The 7,594-nt window shown below is 33.0% G+C and overlaps 1 long non-coding RNA gene across 2 annotated transcripts; it reads left to right on the plus strand.

Annotated features, from left to right (window-relative positions):
* Positions 1-1,980: 1,980 nt before the first annotated feature.
* On the plus strand, positions 1,981-7,330 carry LOC128557197 (uncharacterized). Of its 2 annotated transcripts, XR_008371111.1 has the most exons (4): positions 1,981-2,646; positions 3,485-3,620; positions 4,235-4,391; positions 4,878-7,330. It is a non-coding gene; the product is annotated as an uncharacterized LOC128557197 (long non-coding RNA). The 2 variants fall into 2 exon arrangements; XR_008371110.1 differs by lacking the exon at positions 1,981-2,646 and having other exon boundaries at positions 3,014-3,620.
* Positions 7,331-7,594: the final 264 nt, after the last annotated feature.

The raw sequence follows: 7,594 nt of genomic DNA on the forward strand, positions 1-7,594 counted from the left end.
ACCAGGATTCATCAAATTATTTCATTGTCCATAGACTAGTAAGCATTATTTATGGGGAAAAAAAACAATAATAAAAAGTCAATATACATGTAGCTATGATAATTAATATCCTCCAGGGTCCAAAGTTCGATAGAGTCCAAACTTCGATGACATAATGTTTACCTCGCGTGTCTCGCGATATTTATGACGTCATACATTGCATCGTGGGAAAAAGTTTTACTACCGTAGTAGCTACAAGTTGTGTAAACAGACATCTGAAAATGCGTTTTAAACAGGTATATAAACTTATGTAAACTATTAACATGTATTTTAACATTAATTTTACTAATCCCAATTACCCTTTCCTTTAAATGGCCCCTTTTATCACCTACTATGAATTATAAACCTGTCTTGTCAGTTCGTCTGCAATGTTTACAATTTTATCAATGACAAGTGGTAAACCGGAAGTTGTTATTTAAGGCCAACAAAATTTTATGTTGTGTTTCTTTTTGACTTGTCCTTATATATTTTTCAAATATATTTTAGGCACAGCCACAGAAGATTAGGAATAAGTATAGATCTTATTCACCAACTACACTCACCAATGCCTATCTGCATGTTAAGGATACAGGGATGTCAGTTAGAAAAACTGCCAGAATATATAGAGTTCCTGAAACAACATTAAGGGACAGAATTTTGGGTAATATTCATCCAGACACTGTATCTACTGGGAAACCTCCATTGTTTAGTCTTAGTGAAGAAGACAAGTTAGCCAAACACATAAAAACTATGGCTGGTTTTGGTTATGGATACTCCCGGCAAGAGTGTGTCGATATCGCATCAGACTATGCAGTGCAACTAGGTAAACGGTCTAAGGACAGTCCCTTAACAATGAAATGGATACGTGGTTTCTTGAAAAGATGGCCAGAGCTACGTGTGCTAAAACCTAGAGGACTTGAACATGCAAGAGCAAAGATGGCATCTCAGAAAGTTGTTTCTGAATACTATGATAACCTTGCAGCTACCCTGCAGGAGCATGAGTTGACTGATAAGCCCCATCTTATATTTAATGTAGATGAGAAGGGACTGCAAATTGACCATAAACCACCTCACATAGTTGCCAGCTCAGCCTATTGTCCATCTGCAGTAACCTCTGGAAAAGGCAAGACAATTACACTTCTTGGTTGTGGAAGTGCCACTGGAGTAGCAATTCCCCCTTTCTTTATTTTCCCGGGAAAGCGTATGCGTCCAGAGCTTTTGGAAGGAGCCTCCCCAGGTGCTGACGGCACTGTAAGTGAGACTGGCTGGTCCAATGGTGTTATATTCAGGCACTACCTTGAAAATCATTTTTTGAAATTTGTGCCAGCCAGGGGTGACCAGAAGATTCTTCTCATTATGGATGGACACAAGTCCCATGTTTCAGTTGGTCTTTCAGAGTGGGCACAGCAGAATGGCATAGTGTTGTTTATATTACCAGCTCATACCAGTCACTTGCTTTAGCCGATGGATGTATCATGTTATGGCCCCTTTGAACGTATATACAATGTACAGTGTCATAAACTAATGCGGGAGTCCTCTGCTACCATAAACAGATACAATGTTTGTGAAGTTGGATGCAAGGTTTACACAAAGGCTCTCTCACCTGACAACATTATTTCAGGGTTCAGGCGCACAGGAATATTCCCTTTGAATGTAAATTCTGTACCAAGAGAATATCTACTGCCAGCAGAAGTATTCAAGGATAACGATAGCCAGGAGACAGTCGAGGGAGGGATAAATGTAAGTGAGGAGAATATTGATACAGGTGAAGTTAGTGATGGGTTAACAGTGGAAATGTTTGAACAGAAGGAGAAAAGACTGAAACATGTGAAGAGTGAAAAGAAAGTTAAACCCAGGAAAATCATGAGCAAGATAGTTTCAGGAAAGCAAATGAACCAAGATGTGTTGAAGAAAATGTCTGAACATGAACTATCTCAAACAAAAAAAACCCTCAGAAAAGAAAGAAATTACCAAGAAAACACAGCCTATCAAGACCCAAACCAAGAAAACATCAACCAACATGTTAAGTGTAGACCCAGTGCCCGGGCCATCACATTATAACTTGGTCAGTGACAGTGAAGATTCTAACTCAGAAATTGTAGAAGAGGAGCTTTGTTGTGTTTGTGGCCTGTTTACACCTGAGGCACTTTCAAGATGTACATCTCTCAGTTTTGTCAAGTGGGTCCAATGTGATGGATTTAGAAATGGTTACCCATGCAAACACTGGGTACATTTGTCATTCTGTACAAAAGTAAGGGTCATAAGGAGGGGAGACAAATTCCTGTGTTCCCACTGTGATAATGAAGAGTAGACAAATTAACAAAACATTTATACACAGTTGTAACAGTTTATTATAGTTTAGTGTTTGAAAAGTTTGAACAAATTTATTCAAGTTGACAATTTAATTACAGTTAACTATTTTCCAAGGGCAATCACCCAATAAACTTTTTTGACTTGCCTAATTTGTACTGTTCCCGCGTGCTATGACGTCATCGAATCAAAAGACATGGTGTAATGGCGGAGATTGTTTATTATAGTGTGTGAAGTTTAATAGGATACTTTGAGTTGTGTGAGTGCATATGTGACATATATGGGTGCATTTATGAGGGAAAAGATTATTTTATCCAAGTAAGTAAACTTTTAAGTTCTTTATTTTGGTTTTATTGCATTTCAAACGGATTGTTTCGTTAACATATCGAACTTTGGGCTCTCCAGGATAAATTTGATGCAGACTTATAGATGCCTGCCCATGTCACATGATTTCTCGAAAAGTACCCTCTCACAGTAGTAGCCAAGGTATTTTAAAAGGAACTATGTAGATAACCGGGCGCCTACCCTGCATTCTAGCTGTCCGGCAACAAGACGACTAGCCTCTCCGATAATGTTTTTCTAGCTGTTCGGCGATCTTTTTACATATGAATATTGTAATGAATAAATTTATTGTATCATATTTTTTTGGCATAAGTTTGATTATTCACCTGTAAGGCTTATACAATATTTTAAAATTGATTACCGGACGCCTAGAAAACCCCTGTAGGATAGGATAGGCTAGGCGTCCTGTTACCGGTCGGCTAGAACACTGGCTAGGGGTTTCTGGTTACCGGATGTCTAGACACTTCCGTTTATAAAATAGTAACTGTTTTTGCTGTGGGTCTCATAGGTCATGTTATTTCTGTCTGGTGACTACTCTCTTTCCATTTTTGTTGATTCAGAATGTTTTGTAACAGGATGATTGTATATGTATAGTGGGAATTTATGCCATATAATGAAAATCTTTTTTTATTTTTGAGCCTTGCTGTGTGTAAAACAATTTATGATCCTTTAAAAAATAGATTCATAGTATAATAACTTTTAAAGAATTTTGTGGTAAGTTAATGAAACCTTTCAAAATCACATTATTAATTTAGTAGTCAGTTTTTTTATTTTTAGTGATGTTTACGGTAACATGTAATATATCTTCTTTCAGATAATATTCCTTGTTCCTTTGATGGTTCATTCCACTACAGCTGGTTCATATACCCTACAACAGCCAGGAAATTGGTCTGTTTACTTTAAGATCTCAAGAAAATGTAACATATTTTGGATGTGCTTTGAGGAATCAGGTAAGTAACATGCAGCTAAAGGCTCTTATTATAATTTTAATGCAATATATTATTTATTTATACCTCTGTCTAGGTTTTGTTGGAGCCAATACAAAATAAGTCTACTTCTACACTAATGATTTGCACAATTTATGTACATGTACTATGACTATTGAATGACTTAAACTGACAAAACTGGCATTATTGAAATTTAATTTCAACAATCTGGTTTGAGGAGGATCAGTTTGTGTAGTATTCTTCATTACATTGGCTATTAGCCTGGGAAAAGTTTGTGGCACTCAATAAGTACATGGATAATTTGAATGCTTAACACTACATGTACATTACTATAAGTTGATATCTCATTATGTTGTAGAATAGTTCTAAATAATAGGAATTTTAATTAATTATTTGAAGTAAATCAATTAATTGTAATTTAGTTTAATTGCAATATGATTATTTTCAGATTTAATGATTTAATTAACCCATTTTGACATAGACATTGTTATGTGATTGAATTTTTTTACCAGTTTTATTGCACCAAGAATATGGATTAGAATGAAGACTGTAAAGGTTCCTGAGATACATGAAGATAACAGAATACTTTTACCAAAGACTTTTAAATCTTTTTTCAGGAAGGCAAGTGTTTCCTCTTGTTTATGAAAGCAACTCAGTTGGTTAAGGGGCAGACAACTTGTGAGCATGGTACATCACTACCTGTATTGGTATTCAGTTTTGACAATGCTGCTAGCTAGAATACAAATAACATCTTGCTGTGGAGAGTTTTACTAGGTAACAACCATTTTGATAGCTGTTAAAACAGTGTATACTTTTAACCCTTAGGCTGCATGAGGCAGCTATGTCTGCCTTTGCAACCAGTGCAGATCAAGATCAACCTGCACATCTGTGCAGTCTGATCATGATCTGCAGTGTCTGATACTTAGTCAGCAAATTTTCTATTAGAACCCCCTATAAGCTATAAATGGTACTGTCTCTATTTTAAGACGGAGTAGTCCATTTTACAAATTTAGCAGGTTAAGGGTTAACACAATAAATGCAAAAATATGTTTTAGAACATCCTATTTGCAGTAACCAAAATCTACAAACAAAGTACATTTTATATACTGACAGCACGCTGTTGTCAGTCTGTTTGTCAATATTTTAGAGCATTGGTTGTAAGAATCATCTATTATCAAATAGTGATAACTCTGCTTTTATTAAATAAAGCGACTCCCAGGTTAATTATTTAAAATAAAATATTTTACTTATTTGTTACAGGATATCACAGATCGATTGAATATTCAACAATGATCACAGACCATGCAAAGTTTGAATCTGACTTGCACTTTTGAATTTAGAAGAATCTGTGGAGGAGGGTGAATGCTGAGACCTTTAATAATACATGATATTGCTGACACAGTGTGTCAGTCATCAAAGAAATGTCATAACAACACAGTTGGTCAACAATGATTTAAATCCTGTCACATTCTACCAGTGGAGAAATATCTTATCACAATATTTTAAACTTTTGAAGAAGATAACCAAGTATTACCACTTTATCATGTCTGCAGAAACACCTGGATTGTTAGTCTTAAAAGTGACAGTCCAGTTAACTTACTGAAATCTACTCCCCCTTGCCAAACGAATATTATTGACATGGAATGACACAAGCTTGACAATTGTACCTGTACGAACTCATAAGAGAATAGTATTTGTCTGAAAAGTCAAAGGATTCTGTTTGTCCCAAACCACTTGAACTGAAATTGGATTGACCAGGATTGTTCTGAGAACTGAAAAAAGGAAGTGAATATAAAAGATAGAAATTGTTGTTGAATTCAAACGTTTTAATATACAACACTTTAGCCTGTTTTGCTGTTCATATAAATGTGTTTAGCTGTTTAGGTTAAACATCAAGTAAAGGTTGTAGTTTCAGTTACCTACATTAAAGTATTGGCTGGAAATAAATATTTACTTTTCACCAGAGCTTGTAGCAGTGTAACCTTCATCAAAAGTTAAGCTGTTGTGTTAATTGTTGAGGTATTTTTAGAAAAAGGAATTTAGTATGTATGTTGCCATGGTAACATAATTCAAATTATATTTCATTGAAATTATGGATAAATTTCAATAAGTGATCTACAGTATATAATGTAATGGTAAAAGAATGTTCACTTTCTTCAGTATTTCAGTTATAACTAGCCAGTGAAAAACAGATTATGAGGAAAGGGATGACTGAAATATTTATTCTTACGATAACTACTTTTGTTACAGAACATGACTGTTTTAAAGTTTTTATGTGAAATTTTCAGATTTCTTTCCTGAATACTTGTACTTGCAAATAATTAACATATTAGAAATACTTTTTAAAATAAGCTCTTGTTTTTAAGTATTATTATAGGAAAAGGGAATTTAAAACATATGTTGCCATGGTAACACAATTTTCTTAGAAAATATGGAAAAATTTTAATTAGCTGTACTTTCTAGTATTCTAGGTAAGCATAAACAATAAAAAATCAATAGTAATATATGTTTCATTTATTTCAAAATAGTAATTTATTACCAGCAGGTAAAAGGCAAGTTATGAAGAAACAATGACAGAAATGTCTTATTCTTATAGTTATTACTCATGTTACAAACACTGTCATAAAACAAAACATTTTAATTTTTTTAACATGGAATTTTGAGATAATATTTTGAATACATACCACTTTATATTATTCAAGTTATCTGAAACACTTTTACAAAAGTAATATAAAGTATTATTGTAGAAGACAGAATCAAATGCATATGTTGCCATGGTAACATTTAATAATGTTTTTATAGAAAATGTGAAGGACTTTAGCCAGCTAGATGTTTGCACTTTAAGTGAATATCTAAATATTCTTTGTAAAAGAAGATTCATTTATTTAAAAATAGCCAGTGATTACCAATAAGTGAAAACACAAACTGAAGAAACAACGACTGAAATAGTTTATTCTTGTGGTTATTTCCCGTGTTACGAAATCTGTCATAAAACCAAACATTTTATATCTTTTCACATAAAATTTTCAAATTTTACTTTTGAATACATAAACCTCTAAATATTCAACTTATAAGAAACATTATTTTAAATTAAGCTTTTATTTTTGAGTACTATTGTAGAAAAAGCAATTTTTTGCATATGTTGCCATGGTCACGCAATTTGAATAATGTTTTCATAGAAAATATGAAAGATTTAAATTAGCTGTATTTTTCTGTTTTAAGTAAGCATCACAAAAATAAAATTTCATAGTAATAGAAGGTTCTTTTTTTCCAAGGTAGTCATTTATTACCAGCATGTAAAAGTCAAGTTATGAAGAAACAATGACAAATCTATCTTATTCTTGTGGTTTTTACCCATGTTACAAAAACTGTCATAAAACCAAACATTCTTAATATTTTCATGGGCAATTTTCAGTTTATTTTTGTAAATACATATGCCTTAAAATATTTTGCTTTTTAAAATCATTATTTCAAGCGAACATGTTTCTTTTTTTAAGTTTTATCATAGAAAAGGGATTTTAATATATTTGTTGCCATGGTAACACAATTTTAGAATTTTTTTTATAGAAATTGTTGTAGATTTTAATTGATTATCATTTTGTGTGTTAAGAAGGGATCTTACTTATATCATGCAATTGTAACAAAAGATATATTTATTTCAGAATTGTTAGCCATTACCAGTATGTGAGAAATAAACTAGAAAGAAAGGATAACTGAAATGTACTGTTTTCATTTTAAATATCTATGTTACAAAATCTGTCATAAAATTGACAATTTTGAAGATTTTCATCTGAAATTTTCAGGATTTATTTCTGAATGAATATACTTTCTAAATATGCAAAAACCTGAAAATGTCAAAATTCCTCATCTGGACCCATTTTCTCAGTCATGGTCACATATAAGTCTATGTAAAACTTGGGAACCCCGGGTAGGACCTCTTTTTAACCTAGCGGCATAATTTGAACATACTTGGTAGA

Source organism: Mercenaria mercenaria, chromosome 5 (genome assembly GCF_021730395.1).
Source record: "Mercenaria mercenaria strain notata chromosome 5, MADL_Memer_1, whole genome shotgun sequence".
Taxonomy (NCBI): Eukaryota; Metazoa; Mollusca; class Bivalvia; order Venerida; family Veneridae; genus Mercenaria; species Mercenaria mercenaria.